Source organism: Salvelinus sp. IW2-2015, linkage group LG15, assembly GCF_002910315.2.
Source record: "Salvelinus sp. IW2-2015 linkage group LG15, ASM291031v2, whole genome shotgun sequence".
In the NCBI taxonomy this organism is placed as follows: domain Eukaryota; kingdom Metazoa; phylum Chordata; class Actinopteri; order Salmoniformes; family Salmonidae; genus Salvelinus; species Salvelinus sp. IW2-2015.
In genome coordinates this window covers 53,064,630-53,083,623 of record NC_036855.1, presented here as the reverse complement: position 1 = coordinate 53,083,623, position 18,994 = coordinate 53,064,630, and the positions used below count along the sequence as shown (strand labels likewise).

At 44.9% G+C, this 18,994-nt stretch overlaps 1 pseudogene; it reads right to left on the bottom strand.

The window, feature by feature from the left end:
* LOC111974412 (neural-cadherin-like) overlaps window positions 1-18,994 on the bottom strand; it is a 191,971-nt pseudogene that overhangs the window by 19,556 nt on the left and 153,421 nt on the right.

Sequence of the window (18,994 nt, the reverse complement as noted above, 5' to 3'; positions counted from 1 at the left end):
TTAAAAATCCTACAATGTGATTTTCTGGATTTTTTTTTCTCATTTTGTCTGTCATAGTTGAAGTGTACCTATGATGAAAATTACAGGCCTCTCTCATCTTTTTAAGTGGGAGAACTTGCACAATTGGTGGATGACTAAATACTTTTTTGCCCCACTGTACATGTTGGGCTCGGTGCTGGCATTGAGGTACGTACCCTGCTCACACTGATTCCCAGTGTACCCCGGTATGCACTGGCAGCTGAAGGAGCCCCACTCTCCATGGCAGCGACCCCTAGGGCCACAGGAGGGGATGCCCACGTTGACACAGCTCCCATCCGTAGTCAGACACCCCGGAGAGCTGCCCACAGAGTCCGCTGGAGTGCCCAAGTCATAGAACTGTGTAGGGGGGAGAGATGGAGAGAGGACAGAGATGGAGAGGCGGAGTAGGATATGTATGCCAGAGGGAGAAAGATAGAAAAGGTAGTGTAAGATAGAAATGGGAGAGAGCAGTAGACAGGTAAAAAAAGGGAGGCACGGAGATAGATACAAATGAGAGAAGGAGATGGATAGAGAGAGGGAAAGAGAGAACGAAATAACAATTGTTAGTTTTCCAAAAAACTGAGGGCAAAGGTCACCGAAACTTGAGATTTCCCCTCGGCACCTTTATGTATTCACCTTTCATGCAATTTCTTGGAATGTAAATGGCTGGGTTTTCATAAGATCAAACCAATCTACAGGGACACAACGGAGCTGGCGGAGGGCAATGCTGTGAAAGGACAGGAAAACCTTGAAGTCTTAAGTCCTGCTCACAATAGCATATCATAAAGGACATTAATATGTCCAATCTCCCCATTTCTGAGTTACCACCGTTCAGCGGAGCTGGCTGCTCGGTAGCCGTTGAGCCAATGTGCAGCAAGGTACAAATTGGTTCTGACCTCACCATAGAGCTGGGCACTTTAAGTCTGATCCTTCTCAAGATGGAGCTCGATACTGATTTACAGAGAGTTACTACACACACTCAAAGATCCAAAATACATCTCGGTGTGTATGTGAGTACGTGTGCAGGTGTGTGTTTGTTGATGTGTGTGAGATGCCAATCATGATCAAATTTTTCACCAAACATAACTAGCAGACTTTCCCAGTCATGAGTACCCGTCTCTGCCTCACTCAGAGTTGGATAGAGAGAGTGGAACAGAGTTGGATAGATGCTGAAGATTTGTTGGCCCCATTGGGCCACCCAAATGAAAAATGTATGCTTGCATGAATGTTAKTCACTTTAAGTAAACGCATCTGCTAAATGGCAAATGTTACATTTCACAAGTTGCTTTATAAAGAAAAGAGTGTTTTCATCTACAGACTGCTTTTTCTTCATATTCATTTTACTGATCATTCATTTTTTTTTAATGAAAACCATTATTGCATGGTTGCAGACCCATAGTATAGTTAATCTGTCCCAGAGAGCAGGAGAGATACAAACAAATAGAGAGAGAGAAGCGACGACAGAGAGTAACATAAATCAACTGTGACAGGGTGGGAAGAYGTACAGTAGATTCAGAATAGAAAAACTATTGAAGTCGAAAAATCCGCCCATTCCCTTCTCTTGCCCAAACATTCACCCCGACCTCACGCTTGAACAGGTTCAATGGCACAGACATCCTCCTCCTTTCCTCCTGTCTTCCCCTCTCTCTCACATGTTCCACCCACGCCCCCAGTGTTTTCCACTCTACAATAAGAGATCTATGAATATTGTATCGAACCTCAGCCCTACGTTTCGTAGCCAGCGGGTGWGCAGGAGAGTGTTTTAGTGTCAAATACCTTTAGTTCCAAGTGTCACACAGTGTCATGAAGTAACATGGGCTGAGGGACCGCTGTCCTCGCCGTGACGACTGTTGCCATAGTGGCATAGCTACCAGTTCACACAGTGTCTAGTGGATACGCGCTGAATCTCGGAGMGTACCTTTTCTATAGCAGCGCTGTTGTGACAACGTCCCTGAGGAAGGTGTTTGAAAGCATWTATGCGAGATGCTGTATGCAGTTTTATAACAACATGCTGCCTCTGCAGTACAAGTATAAGTGGTGTAAAGACTACACTTTACAACTCTACACAATGGAGACGTTATGTGTTGTATACGAACTAAATCCCTTCCCATTGGCTATTCATGGCGCGTGACGATTGGGAAGAAATACATTGTAGCGAGCGTTACCTTGCTGTCGACAATGAGGTTCCGGACGCAGCCGGTAAAGTGTTTGTGTTGTAACTGCGGGTAGGCATAGGGCAGGTTCTCATTGACTCCACCCAGCTGTAACACCTGGGTCCCATTCAGGTGCCTGGGGAAGAAATGAACATCACTGTCAGTACACCTTTTCATACACCTATCCATCCCTATTTTCTACTGCAGTACTTTTTCAACCCGTCATACATAGCCTTGTCCCCCACCCATCTGGTGTTCTGAGTTTGACTATGTGAAAGGTGTGTATTCTGTATAAAGGAGAAGAGACAGAGAGACACTGAGACAGAGAGAGAGAGAGAGAGAGAGAGAGAGAGAGAGAGAGAGAGACAGAGAGCGAGCATGAGAGAAAGAAAGAAAGAGCGAGAGAGAGAGAGAGAGAAAGAAAAAGAGTGAGAAAAAGAAAGACAGAGAGATAAAGGGAGAGAGAAAGAGAGAAATAAAGAAAGAGTGTGAGAGCAACAAAGACAGACGCAAATAGAGAGAGAGAGAGAGAGAGAGAGAGGTGTGAGTATGCTACCTGTCCAGGTTGGGTGTGACACCAGTGACCTCACAGGACGAGTGGTCCTCTGTGGTCAGCCAGCTGCCCACTCCCTCCATCTCCATGACGGTGGCCCCGGCACAGCGGTCCAGTGTGAAGCGTACCTCCTAAAGGAGCACATCAGGAATGTAAGGACATCCAGATTATCAGGACATCAGGAATATCAGGATATCCAGTATATCAGGACATCAGGAATATCAGCACATTAGGAATATAAAGCCACCAGGAATATCAGGACATCAGATAATATCAGGACATCAGATAATATTAGGACATCAGATAATATCAGGACATCAGGAATATCAGCACATACAGTGGCTTGCAAAAGTATTCACCCCCTTGACATTTTTCCTATTCACAACCTGGAATTAAAATCTATTTTTTTTTTGTGGGTTTGTATCATTTGATTTGCACAACATGCCTACCACTTTAAAGATGCAAAATATATTTTTATTGTGAAACAAACAAGAAATAACACACAAAAAAAGAAAACCTGAGCATGTATACTATTCACCCCCCAAAGTCAATACTTTGCAGAGCCACCTTTTGCAGCAATTACAGCTGCAAGACTCTTGGGTATGTCTCTATAAGCTTGGCACATCTAGCCACTGGGATTTTTGCCCATTATTCAAGGCAAAACTGCTCCAGCTCCTTCAAGTTGGATGGGTTCCGCTGGTGTACAGCAATCTTTAAGTCATACCACTGATTCTCAATTGAATTGAGGTCTGGGCTTTGACTAGGCCATTCCAAGACATTGAAATGTTTCCCCTTAAACCACTCGAGGTTGCTTTAGCAGTATGCTTAGGGTTATTGTCCTGCTGGAAGGTGAATCTCTGTCCCAGTCTCAAATCTCTGGAAGACTGAAACAGGTTCCCCTCAAGAAATTCCCTGTATTTTAAGAGCATCCTTCATTCCTTCAATTCTGACCAGTTTTCCAGTCCCTGCCGATGAAAAACATCCCCACAGCATGATGCTGCCACCACCATGCTTCACTGTGGGGATGGTGTTCTCGGGGTGATGAAAGGTGTTGGGTTTGCACCAGACATAGCATTTTCCTTGATGCCCAAAAAGCWAAATTTTWGTCTCATCTGACCAGAGTACCTTCTTCCATATGTTTTTTGGAGTCTCCCACATGCCTTTTTTGGCGAACACCAAACGTGTTTGCTTATTTTTTTCTTTAAGCAATGGCTTTTTACTGGCCACTCTTCCGTAAAGCCCAGCTCTGTGAAGTGCACAGCTTAAAGTGGTCCTATGKACAGATACTCTAATCTCCTCTGTGGAGCTTTGCAGCTCCTTCAGGGTTATCTTTGGTCTCTTTGTTGCCTCTCATATTAATGCCCTCCTTGCCTRGTCCGWSAGTTTTGGTGGGCGGCCCTCTCTTGGCAGGATTGTTGTGATGCCATATTATTAAAAMAAWAWWAWAATGGATTTAATGGTGCTCCGTGGGATGTTCAAAGTTTCTGATATTTTTTTATAACTCAACCCTGATCTGTACTTCTCCACAACTTTRTCCCTGGCCTGTTTGGAGATCTCCTTGGTCTTCATGGTGCCGCTTGCTTGGTGGTGCCCCTTGCTTAGGTGTGTTGCAGACTCTGGGGCCTTTCAGAACAGGTGTATATATATACTGAGATCATGTGACAGATCATGTGACAGTTAGATTGCACACAGGTGGACTTTATTGAACTAATTATGTGACTTCTGAAGGTAATTGGTTGCAACAGATCTTATTTAGGGGCTTCATAGCAAAGGGGCTGAATACACACAACACTTTTACATTTTTATTTTCATTTCACTTCACCAATTTTTGGACTATTTTGTGTACGTTCATACCATGAAATCCAATTAAAAATCTATTTAAATGACATGTTGTAACGCAACAAAATAGGAAAAACGCTAAGGGGGATGAGTACTTTTGCAAGGCACTGTAAGGAATATTAGGACATCCAGATGATCAGGACATCAGATAATATCAGCACATGAGGAATATCAGGACATCAGATAATATCAGCACATGAGGAATATCAGGACATCAGATAATATCAGGACATCCAGACTATCAGGACATCCGGAAAAGCAGGACATCAGGAATATCAAGACATCAGATACTGGCTGGCCCACCAGTCTAATATGAGCTCCATTACTGCCAGTAATACCTTTCTGAAATCTGTATTACATCTATTTGTATCTATTCTATTGCAAGAACTAACTTACCATACAAATGTGAGCATCTAATTTGCTTCTAAGAGGTCCTATTGAATATCTACTCAATAACAGTTTATTGTACTCAACAAGCATATTCAACTAGTTATTTCATAGCAAACATGCAGTTTGTAAATGGCATACAAATACTATTATAGCGTTTGTATGACACTGTTTATATAATACATTGACCATTTCACGAATAACCCTGAGGCTGATTTTCAGACCTGGTCGATTAACAAAGTTGTTGTTAGTGAAGTCATACAGCCAAAGCGGCCATACACAGCTAGTGCGAAATATCTAACATTAAAGAAGTCTCAAGCTATTGCTCACCTGAGGTAGAGTACGTTATGATAAGCTGCAGACCACACTATCTACCAAGAGAGTTCTCATCTATATCATTTGTGGCCGTCTATGTACCAGCACAGACCGATGCAGGCCCTAAAACTGCACTCAACCAACTCTATAAGGCCAAAAGCAAAGAAGAAAATGCTCATCCAGAAGTGGCGCTCCTAGAGGCCAGGGACTTTAATGCAGGCAAACTTAAATCGGTTTTACCTCATTTCTACCATCATGTCACMTGTGCAACCATAGGAAAAAAACTATAGACCACCTTTACTCCACACACACAGATGCATACAAAGCTCTCCCCCACCCTTCATTTGGAAAATTGACCACAATTCTATCCTCTTGATTCCTGCTTACAAGCAAAAACTAAAGCAGGAAGTACCAGTGACTCGCTTAATACGGAAGTGGTTAGATGACGTGGATGCTACGCTTCAGGACTGTTTTGCTAGCACAGACTGGAATATGTTCCGGGATTCATCCAATGTCATTGAGGAGTATACCACATCAGTCATTGGCTTCATCAATAAGTGCATCGACGACGTCGTCCCCACAGTGACCGTACGTACATATCCCAACCAGAAGCCATGGATTACAGGCAACATCCGCATCGAGCCAAAGGCTAGAGCTTGCCACTTTCAAATAGCGGAACACTAATTCGTACGCTAATAAGAAATCCGCTATACCCTCAGACGAACCATCAAACAAGCAAAGCGTCAATACAGGATTAAGATTGAATCCTACTACACCGGCTCTGACACTTGTCGGATGTGGCAGGGCTTGAAAACTATTACGGACTACAAAGGGAAACCCAGACGTGAGCTGTCCAGTGACGTGAGCCTACCAGACGAGCTAAATGCCTTTTATGCTCGCTTCGAGGCAAGCAACACTGAAGCATGCACAAGAGCACCAGCTGTTTTGGACGAATGTGTGATAAAGCTCTCGATAGCTGATGTGAGCAAAACCTTAAACAGCTCAACATTCACAAAGACTTGGGGCAAGACGGACTACCAGGACGTGTACTCAAAGCATGCGCGGACCAACTGGCAAGTGACTTCACTGACATTTTCAACCTCTCCCCTACCAAGTCTGTAATACCTACATGTTTCAAGCAGACCACCATAGTCCCTGTGCCCAAGGAAGCGAAGGTAACTGCCTAAATGATTACCGCCCCGTACCACTCACATCGGTAGCCATGAAGTGCTTTGAAAGGCTGGTCATGGCTTACATCAACAGCATCCTCCTGGATACCCTAGACCCACTCCAATTCGCATACCGCCCCAACAGATCCACAGATTACGCAATCTCAATCGCACTCCACACCACCCTTTCTCACCTGAACAAAAGGAACACCTACGTATGTGAGAATGCTGTTCATTGACTACAGCTCAGCGTTCAACACCATAGTGCCCACAAAGCTCATCACTAAGCTAAGGACCCTGGGACTAAACMCCTCCCTCTGCAACTGGATCCTGGAGTTCCTGACGGGCCGCCCCCAGTTGGTAAGGGTWGGCCTGATCACCGACAACGATGAGACTACCTATAGGGAGGAGGTCTCCCTCAATGTGAGCAAGAAAAATGAGCTGATTGTGGACTACAGTAAAAGGTGGGCTGAACAGGCCCCCATTAACATAGACGGAGCTGTAGTGAAGCGGGTCGAGAGTTTCAAATTCMTTGGTGTCCACATCACCAACTAACTATCATGGTCCAAACACACCAAGACAGTCATGAAGCGGGCACGACAACACCTTTTCCCCCTCAGGAGACTGAAAAGATTTGGTCCCCAGACCCCAGACCCTCAAAAAGTTCTACAGCTGCACCATCGAGAGCATCCTGACCGGTTGCATCACCGCCTGGTATGGCAACTGCTCGGCATCTGACCGTAAGGCGCTACAGAGGGTAGTGCGTACGGCMCAGTAYATCAYTGGGGCTAAGCTTCCTGCCATCCAGAACCTATATARTAGGCGGTGTCAGAGGAAWGCCCCAAGAATTGTCAGACTCCAGTCACCCAAGTCATAGACTGTTTTCTCCGCTACCGCATGGCAAGCGGTACCGGAGCGGCAAATCTAGGACCAAAAGACTCCTTAATAACAGCTTCTACCCTCAAGCCATAAGACTGCTGAACAATTCATCAAATGGCCACCAGACTATTTACCATTGAGATCCCCCCCCTCTCCATTTGTTTTGTACACTGCTGTTACTCGCTGTTTATTATCTATGCATAGTCACCCCTACCTACATGTACAAATTACCTCGACTAACCTGTACCCCTGCACATTGACTTTGTACTGGTACCCCCTGTATATAGCCTCCTTACTGTTATTTTATTGAGCCTTATTGTTATTTTATTGCATTTAAAAAAATAAATTAAAAAAATTCGTTTATTTGGTAAATATTTTCTTAACTCTTCTTGAACTGCACTGTTGGTTAAGTAAGCATTTCACGGTAAGGTCTGCACTTGTTGTATTCGGCACATGTGACAAATAAAGTTTGATTTGATTTGATCTGCACTGAGTCCAAACCACTCAAACCCGCCTACTTCTCCAGACTATGTACTGAAAATAGGACTAGTCTAGCAGAGACACCACCTGTTTGCATTAAACATCCCCAGAGTTCTATAAGAATGAACAGCATATGGCTAGTGTCGGGGGAGACGTGTGCATGTCTGTGTTTGTCTATGTGTGTGTATATGTTTGGTGGGGGGGGGTTGGGGTCCCCTGGGTTGGTATATGCTTGGCAGCAGCTCAGACTTCAGACACCCACCTTACTGTTGCTCCTCACGTCCAGACGGTGCCACCGTCTGTCCGCCACATTTACGTTGCCTGGCAACTGCAGGACCAGTGTGCCCGAGCCATGGTTCATCTTGAGTGTGGGAGTGCCATCGATCAGCTCTGAGGGAGAGACAGAGAGAGAGAGAGAGAGAGAGGACACTGACATGAGGTCACACATGGTGGTCACATCCCCAGGGCCTCCTGATGACCATCAACCCCCCTATCACATACTCTCAATGCCAGGGAGGATCAGATACAACCACACACAGACCACTTTATCCTGAGGCCATCACTTCTGTACCCCATTGGATCTGATCACTGCGACACACCAAGAACAAGCAACCACAGGGAAGCACAGTCAACTAATAAACGCCAACTGATCATTCTGTAAGAGTGATCTGTGTTCACCCAACCCTAGTCTAAAGTGAAAACAGGCACCACCTCAATGCTTTCAGCAGTCTGTTCAGAAAGATGGCGTACTTAAAATGACATTACATCTAATAACCTGGGCCAGTATTAGAAAATGAAAAACAACAACAGTAAAAGGTGCATAGGTAATAGTAAACCAGTTAAATATAACTAACAGTCAGACGTCATCACTCTTACTGACAGTTGTGGCTGCTTTGTATGATGTATTGTTGTCTCTACCTTCTTGCCCTTTGTGCTGTTGACTTTGCCCAATGAATGTTTGTACCATGTTTTTTTGCTGCTACCATGTTGTGTTGCTGCCATGTTGTTGCCATGTTTTGTTGCTACCATGCTGTGTTGTCATGTGTGGCTGCCTTGCAATGCTGTTGTCTTAGGTCTCTCATTATGTAGTGTTGTGTTGTCGCTCTTGTCGTGATGTGTGTTTTGTCMTATATTTWYTGAAAAATGTTAATCCTAGCCCSCATTCCCGCAGGAGGCCTTTTGCCTTTTGGTAGGCCATCATTGTAAGTAAGAATGTGTTCTTAACTGACTTGCCTAGTTAAATAAAGGTTAAATAAAAATTAAGAAAAATGCTCACTTCACAATAAGGATTACAACAGTGCCTGGTGCTATGTAATCCCCCCCCCTCATATGCCCCCCATAAGACAATAAACATATTAAAAAGTTATTCTATTTTCTGACTTAGTCAAATGGGAAATTAAAAATTAATGAACCAGTTAAGACTCATTGTATGCTTTATACCATTTGCACAGGATTGTGGGTAAACAACATGTCAACCAACCACTGTTTCTCCATAAATCAACATGACATCCACATTTAGTCGAAGAGTTCAGGAGAGAACAGCGCTGTAAATATAAACGTTGCTCCACGTTGCTCTATTTTCTAGGCTCGCAAATGCTCTGTTTTCAACAGAGAGGGTTATTCTCCCTCTTCTCTAGGTCTTTATCTTTACCTTCTCTGACGCCCTGCCTCACTCCATGACACTCACTCTATCTGGCTTGTCATGTCTTTCTCTTTTATTCCCCCCAACCTTTTCTGTCTCTCTCTTTCTCCCTCTCCCACCTGTCTCTCTGCAGTGTTCTCACAGTGGATTCCCAGAAGGCAACCTGTGCTCAGACAGAGATAACTTTGAGCTAGCAGTAAGTCACTGATGTACAGAGCCCAGCCTAAGCCGGAGTGAAAAGCCCTTTTCATTTGAAAGGCCCACAGTGGCCACCACCCTCAGGCAGGAGATTGACACTGTCCCACAGGCTATCTGCGTCTGACGAGGGTCCCCGACCCTCCTTGTTGGGACTGACGTGACATTTCAGGAGAAAAGAGGTGACAGGTGTGAATGGTGGAGGCTTGGTTGAAATGAAAAGAGAGAGGGAAGGAGAGGAGAGTGGTGCTGAGTCCCTGAGAGGAGAACTTCCACACACATGGACAGGCTGGGCTGTGTTGGTCAGGCAGGTTGCTAGTTCGAATCCCCGAGCTGACAAGGTAAAAAAAAAAAATCTGTCGTTCTGCCCCTGAACTGTTCCTAGGCCTTCGTTGTAAATAAGAATTTGTTCTTAACTGACTTGCCTAGTTAACAAAAAAAAGGTGTGGGAAGACAGGCCAAATGGGCTTTATGTTGTGCCGTATCAAATGATCTTGGATAGGGAGGACACCCGAGTACGCCCGGGTGTCCTCAGGTTACTACAAGATTTTGCTCTTAAACTCATGTTGGCGGACTTCTCCCCTCCTCATCCCTTATTCATCATGGTCTCCTCCTCGACATCCCTGCAGATTAATCTTCCCTGTCGAGCGTCTTGGTGAGGGGGAAGCCAGAGGGTCTCAGCCCGCATAGCATGGCCCCCATAGCACGGCGCTTACATTTGAAAAATTGCTCTTCTGAAGGCCTGAAGGGGATATGTTTGAGGCAGGGACCATATGGACTGCATAAACAGCATTACAAATCACTCTGTATATACAAATCAGCAGCCCAGCAAGAGAGAAAGAGAGTCTGTGACTGTGGTGCCTTTAATATAAATTGACTGTCAGCAAACACCCCCATGCCCCCAGGAAACAGGACCTAAACTTTAAAGCGATATTTGAAACGGGTGCAGCGCTAAAAGACTGTGAAACAGGTTTCTGCAAATTGACCGTAATGTGCGCGTCACACTCAGTGTGTAACTGTATCTCTCTGCTCGCTTTCATCTGCCAGATGTTGTGTCTGCACGTGTGTGTGTGTGTGTGTGTGTGTTTTTTTAGTCAGCCTGTTTCTCAGTTCTTTCTGAGACCACCAACACTAGTACCGCATAAAGCAAAAGATCAAAAAAAAAAAGTAAAATACAAAATGCCTGAGATGCTTATGATTCTATTTAATATGGGCAGGAAAAATGCAATAACCTTGCCTGTTATAAATTGGCTTATATGCTGCCAGCAAATGACCATTACATTCATTGACTTTCCATACCATTACTCAATCTTTTTTTTTTTTTTTACATCTGGCTTTTGAGTTGCATTTATTAAGATAATTTGAATTCCACATATTAAAAGCATGATAAATAGGCTGCCGTCAGGTCAGAATGAGACAAAGTGAGTGATGACATTTGTTCTGCTCTATCCTTGGAGCTGGATGCAACTCTTGGCAACGATGTGTAAACTGGATCCCCAGCCGAGCCCTGAGAGCCTGTTTTCCATTCTGCAGGAGTCCGTAATCACCCAAATTTAATTTGTCCGGTTAATTTGTCTATTGATTGGACAAGCTCAGCCCCGTGGCTCGTACCCTTGAGAAGGGAGCGTTCACAATAATGAGACTCATTTAACAATGATCTCACTGGATGTAATCGTGTTCCCGTGTACCAGTCAGATTAATAGACCTAGAGGTCAACGGTCAAAGTCAGGAGACAGCACAGATAGGGTCTAGATCTCTGSCGTGATTTAGAGAGAAATATAACACAGATTACATTTAGAGGTGAGGACAGACCAATGGAAACTCTAAAATATTCCATATGCCCTGCAAACCTACACTATACACAACCATAACTCAATATAATGCTTTSAGTATGAAGCACATAGTGGTTGTAATCTGACCCACATCAGATGGGGACAAAGGACTATGAGCCATGGAAAAGTTAACAAGCAGAACCAAAGACTCCCTTCCTCCGTGGTAGAGCAACATCCAGTTCCCTGTTCGGCCCAGAACAAATCACCTCAGACCTGTCCGGTAATCTCATACACCACACAGGCTCAAGCTGGGCAGTAACAGACACTGGCGGCATCCCAAATAGTTCCCTATTCAATTTATAGTGCACTACTTTGTGGTCAATAGTAGTGCTGTAAAGGGAATAGGTTCCTGGTCAAGTAGTGCACTTTAAAGGGAATAGGATGCCATTCTCCCTGAACCCGGACTGCTCAATGTCAGTTCTGGAGGGCAGAAACACTTCTGGTTTTCATCCTCTTCTTCTAATAAGGAACTCATTCAGACCTGGAACATCAGGTGAGTGCAATTAATTACCAGGTAGAAACAAAAAACAGAAGTGTTTCGGCCCTCCAGGACCGGAATTGAACAGACCTGCTTTAAAAGTAGACTACTTGCCATTCTGGCTCGGTGCGCTACCACTTAAAGGCCCAGTGCATTCAAAATTATGTTTTTCTTGTGCTTTGTATCATATTGTGCAACAGCTGATGAARCTAACACTGTAAACGTGATAGTTGTAAACTTGATAATTGTTATTTCCTAATAGTTGCTGGTTGAAAATACAATCTACAACGGACCTTCTAATCAGCATTTTTTGCATGGGTGGAGTTTTGGCTTGCCTGGTGACATCACCAGGTGGTAAATTAGTTAATAGACGAATAGCAAAGAGAGTTCMAAACCTCTCCGCCAATGACAGCTAGTTTTAAATTTCCCCTTCCCCACTCAGACAACTCCCAGACAGTCCTAGCAAAGTTATTGCTTGAGAAATACAGTCGTTTTTTGCTAAAAAGCYATTTTTGTTTGTTTTTGACCATTTTAATGGAAAACTATTACAATAAGGTACTTAATTGTTGCCCAGAAATGATTTGATATTGATATACTGTACAAATGGCTGCATTGGGCCTTTAATCCCAAGGGAACAGGGAGAATGTAGGACATGCAGGGGTGTTTTGCAGAGGCAGGTCTGTGCTATGTTACATTAGGGGTGGTGATGCCTGGGCACAATGGACCATAGGGGGGGATAAACAGCACTTCACGGCGGAAAACAGACAGTGAGTGGGCAGGCCTGCAGGAGGCAGCCAGCGAGCCGCTCAACGTCTTTAATAAGGAGATCCGGCCCGGGAAGCAGTGGGAAATGATAAGGTTTAATAGGTTGCACTGCTAAACAACGAGAAATAATAAGGTTTAACACAGTCAACCTGTGGGTGAGAGTACGGGGTATGTGTGTGTGTGTGTCTGTTTGAGAGAGTAATATAGAGACATTGGGCTGAACTGTTGTTGTCTGCTTCTCCCTTTAAGTCTCAGCCGTCTCTACTTGCCCTCTYCACTCTGTCATCTCTCCYTCCTGCAATTGTACAGTTGTCTACACATCTTCCTCATACATCCCTTCCACTCCGAATCAAGTATCTCCCCCTTTCACTCCATGTCGCACTGTGTATTATCTTCTCCTACTCGAACTCTCTCTGACTCCATCCGCAGCTCAATACCGTCTCCCCCACTTCGCATCTTACAGCTCCTAAACTCTCTCTCCATACTTTTGAATTCTCTCTCKACCTCAACATGTACAGTACACGTTGAATGTTCCCCTGTCTATCCACTCTCTATTCATCCCTCCTTGTTTTCCCTGTCGCTATCTCTGTCCTCTCTGGCACGGTGCTGGACACAGACTTTGTTGGATTTTGTCTCTCTTCTCCAGACTATGTCTCTCCCTCCACACCCAGCGGCTGTGAGGCTGTGAGGCTGTGGACATTGATTATTTGAATCAGCTGTGTGGTGCCAGGGCCARAACCAAAACGTGTACCCAGGAGTGGCCCAAGGATCGAGTTTGGGAAAYCTTGACWTACTGCAGCAACTGAAGACATCTTTACATCAGAGAGAAAAGATGGCGCCGACGTACATGGCTGAAGTTTTACATTCCCCCTACCAATTCATTTTTAATTTGCATTTTGTTTAACTTCTTTTTTAGCGTTACATAATGTTGCTGCTACTGTCTCTTATGACCGAAAATAACCTCTGGACATCAGAAAAGCGMTTACTCACCGCGGACTGGAAGAMAYTTTTYCCTTTAACGAGTCCGACGAGAAGGATATCCTGCTTTCACAGGAACAGGCCCAGATCCACGCCTTTTCACATCACCAACAAACTATCAATTCATAAAAATCGCCACCGGACAATTTACATTGACCCCCCCTCTAGTACACTGTTGCTACTCGCTGTTTGTTTGTTACCTATGCATAGTCACTTCGCCCCCACCTACATGTACAGATTACCTCAACTAGCCTGTACCCMTGCCCACTGACTCGGTACCGGTGCCCCGTGTATATAGCCTTGTTATTGTTTTTCTTATTGTGTTACTTTTTATAATTACTTTTTATTTTAGCCTACCCGGTAAATATTTTCTTCTTCTTGAACTGCACTGTTGGTTAAGGGCTTTTAAGTAAGCATTTCACAGTAAAGTCGACACTTATTCGGCGCGTGTGGCAAATAAAGTTTGATTTGATTTGACCGTCACAGTACAACACACTGACCTTGCATCGTTTTGAGACTGCAGCCATTAGACTGTTGAGACTACAGACTTGAGACTGTCGAGACTCAAGAATGTCCTGTGCACGTGGCAAAAAAAACGTTGAAACTTGACGCTTGAAACTTCTACTGTTTCCTTTCTCCTTTGTTTCCCATTCAAACACACATACACGCACGCACACACGCACGCACGCACGCACGCACGCACGCACGCACGCACGCACGCACGCACACACACACACGCACTCATACACACTTGCGCGCACACACAAAATGTCTTCCAGCATTGAATCGAGTGCTAATACTCGAAAGCAAACATAATGTGGAATGGAGCCACAAACACGTACACACAAACATCGTATGTTATTTACTCCAGACCTTAACTTGAGATTGTATGCTAAGCACGTCCACATAGCTAAACAAGTTCATTAAAGCTCTAAATATGCACACCCCGTTGTAATTACATTCTAGAATGAATGACAAATAAGCCTTTACTTTCATAATGAGCCCCTTCATTAACCCCTAAAGACCTGATGCTGTCACACTGCAACCACACACACACAGACACACACACACACACACAGACTGAGATCAGTCTTTACCACCGAGTGTACACTCATTAAAGACCTCAGGAGCTATGTGTAGGCTGATGCTGAACCCCATTCAAAGAAACCCCTCCACCCCCAAACTAATTTGGCAGGGTTGGCACAACAAATAGCCATGTAAAAATAATCCTAGCAGCCTCTAAACGTTCACATCAAACCAGCAAATCCAGACAGGACAATTTCTGCCTCATGCAACCTTCCTATCTCTATCTGACCATCACTGTGTACTGAAAACACAATTACCAGCACTCACACACTGACGCACGCAGGCATGCGCTGCCCCTCCCTTCCCCCTAACACATCTTGTCTCTGCCCTAGCCTATATTCCCCCTCCTCTGTGAGTAGATAAGTAGATATGTACCTATGGCCATGAAGTCCTCAAGGTCCCAGGGCTGTAGCTGGGCCAGGGGCCCACTGTAGAGCAGCAGGCCATCTGCAACCTCCGTGATGAACTCCAGGGAGAGATGGCTCTCGAAGCAAGGCCTTATGGGAGGAAACCAGGCATAGCCGTTGCCATGGAAACTGTGTTTGGTCTGCTGGCACTCTGGCCCCTCGAACTGCGTAGGGCACTGGCATCTAGGGCAAGATAACAAAGAAGAGGAACATCAYCAAAAAAAAATMATAATATAAAGCAATTGAGTTATTTCATCTGTTCACCTCATCTATCACACAAGACTGCTCTATCAGGATGTCCCTGCTGAGGCCGGGATGGGATGGCCCGCTTCTGCTTAACCGCACAACAGTCACACACACACACACACACACACACACACACGCACACGCACACGCACACGCACACACAACACACACAATTTGCTTCTAGTTGTTCTCAATTGCATAACAACCCTTATTACTAAATATTGTGAGTGCACATCCCAACTAAGCATCTAGCAGTCTATATTAGCCACCATGGACTCCTCACAATCTGGAGAACACTATATTTCAGCTTTCTCTCTCTCTCTCTCTCTCTCTGTCTGTCTTGCTCTCGGACTACTGTTTTCGCCTCCAGTGATTCCCTTCAGAGAGATTCACTCCGCATCTCATGCAGATGTTCTCATTATCAGCCGCACCATAGAGAGAATCCATCACTAGTAACAACATCCTCTGTCAGACGTACTGTAGCAACCGAGCACAGCTGCACTCCTCCCTCCGGTTATTCTGTCATCCCCTTTTCCTTCATTCATTCGTCCTTTGTCATACACAGACACACGCACACTACCCCACTGTATCCACCTGTTGTGGAGACAGTTAATATAGCTGGCACACACACACACACACACACAGGCAATCCTGCGGCATCAATCAAGTGTGGCTTTCTCTAGTTAGTTTAGTCAGAAGCCCAGCAATTTTCTAAGCCGGTTCCCTCTCCATCACCCTACTCACAGCAGCCTAATAATAGTCTTCYAGGCCGCCATGCTCCCTTCGTTTCGTTCCTCTCTCATTTGTGTGCTGCGAAGGGAGAGAGAAAAGCTCCTGGCTGCCTGGCTGCCACATCCGACACTCTTGCATTTAGTCTTTCCCATTTCCCAGTCTGTGCTCTGAACCCAGATTGAAAAGGAGAGACTGTCAGAAATGATAGTCCCCCCTGGCACCTGGCAGACATGCAAATGCAGGAGGAGTGAAACAGGCAGGCGGGCCGTGCGCAAACACAATGAAATGCTTCTTCTAATAACCAGGCGCGGTAATCAAAGTTTAGAAGACACACCGTAGCAAAAAGACAGAGAGAGAGAGGAGAGAGGAGCACGCATGACYGWATGCACGCATGACCGWATGCACGCATGACCGTATGCAYGCATGACTGTTAAGTCGCGTTGGATAAAGGCATCTGCTAAATGGCATACGTTATTATTATACTATAGGAGAGAGAAGATGAGGATGCACTGGAACAACAGCAGGTGGTGAACGTTGCTTTTAGCACAGATCAGCATGCATGTCAGACTGTTCTGTTTCTCAATAACATGGTATCCTGACCATGACGCAGAGAAATGAAAGGAAGCTGTGTCTAGGAGCTCTAGGAGCACTGGTTCTGATGAAGGTCCTATTGGCTCCGGGTTTACCAAACAGGATCCTATAGTCACACCACAAGGCCATCTCGTTGTGGAGAGGCAGGGAGTTGATACCAGTGATATCTGGATGTGGTTACAGCCAGGAGCCATGTGTCTACCTAACCACTCACACATGGGATTGGAGGAAGTGTACACACATGGTCACAGCTTAGTGTGACTAGGCCCCAAGCAGAAAACAAGGCTAGTATTACTCCATCAGACCATCGGACCATCAAAGACATGAACATATCTCCCAGAGTGACAGACAGTAACGTACAAAGGAGGGATCACTTATAGAAAAGAAAGAGGGAGATGGGGAGTAGGAGAGATAATACTGTAGAGAGCGAGAAGGAGATGTAAAGATAGGGGGATTGAAGACAATACACTGGAAAGTTGACCTACCTTATCTCTCCATTTGGAAACAATTCACCCAGTCTCAGGGAATAATCTCAATCATTTATCCCATCAGAGAAATCAGGAGCATGATTTCAGCCCAATCCTCTTACTGTACTTGAGCTTTTTYTCTTTGCTCATTTCCTGTTCTTTGCTTGCACATGGGGATGTTATTTGTTAGCGTTTGAAAGGGACCAAGTAATCTCCCCTGCCCTCCCATTTTCAAATCCCGCTATTAATCCTGGTGCCACGATTATCTACATGTTGTTTCTTAAATCTTAAAATCTCTGCGCTGTGTCGCTGGGGATCTCTACGTATTTCTTGCGGTTCTACGTCTGTGCGCTCAAAGCCGAGTGATAAACCAGGCCAGGGCTTTCTGCTCTGCACAGCAACCGTCCACTGCCTCTGTCTCTTATCTATTACCAGGCTTGCATTTGTCCTTGAATGGTTTCACACACCCAAGCCTGCAGAGGAWGACATTGACCTCTGCCCTATGCAGTTATAAAATGATTCTCTAGTGGAAACAATAATCGCAGAAAATGAATTGAATTGAATATGTATAATGTGAGGAATTTCTATTAACATGTTAATTGTTCGCTACATTCACAGACTCAAAATGCTWTAAAGCTTTTTATGTTCTGGACTTTTCAGTTATAACGTAAGCCGAAGGATGTGAGTTCTACAAGRACAACTTGTCGTCAACAGGGAGGCTCTTGTGATCTGACACATCAACATCTTTATCCTGTGTTTGGGCCAAACTGGCAATGTTAGCTCAGCTGTAAAAAGCCAATGTGTCTGCAACAGAGAGAGAGAGCTGGGATTAACTCTAGGTTGGCTGCATAAATCATTCTGGTACGGACCAATGGCGAGGCACATTACACGCTTAGTACGTCCAACTAGACACAAATCCGGGGTTTACTTTCTTCTTTTAATTAAACAGCAGAGAACAAAATTAACTTTCTCCTCCTTTCGTGTTTCAAAGGGAAGCTGGATGGACATTTCCAGGAAGAGCATTTGGGCATATGTTCAAATTTTGGGCAAGATGTCTGACAATTTTTTCAGGAACATCCATATACACCTCCTTTCTGGACATGAACACCAAAGCAGCGGCAGATTACCTCTGAATATGATCTAATAATGTCGGTGTATTTCAAACGAGGGACTTTTGATGTGTGTGTTTGCACGGGGTGTGTGTGTGTCTCTTTCGTCCTCTCTCTCTCTCTCTCTCTCTCTCTCTCTCTCTCTCTCTCTCTCACTCTCTCTCTTCCGCGCGCTCTCTCTCTCTTCCGCGCGCTCTCTCTCTTCCGCGCGCTCTCTCTTTCTCTCAGTCAGGAGACTAACGTTATAGGTTTGTCAGCGTGCGCCAACTGAAGTATCATCTGTGGCTGTGTTGCCGTCCGTGGGATCATAAGTCTGCACAAGTTAAATCCACAACAGGAACCACTCACCAGAGCAGTGTCTTAGTAAATATGAGTCTGATTCTGCTCACAGAGGTTAGACCATACACACAGCCGTGTAGTAGTTTATGTGTCTCCACCAAGGGGCCAGGTTTCTGGTCTAGAAGCACGGTTTTGACTGCTCCTACAGTTTTGGCTTCGGTACTGCAGTTTAACTGACACCATGCCCAGAAAGACCATTTCCATACACGGCCACCTAGAGAGGTCAGATTAGAAAATTCCTAATCAAACACTTTAGTAATCACCTTTGTGCACAAAACATCCATTGAATTATTCAATGAATTGTCGCTGAGGCAAAACMAAAAAATGGTCATCA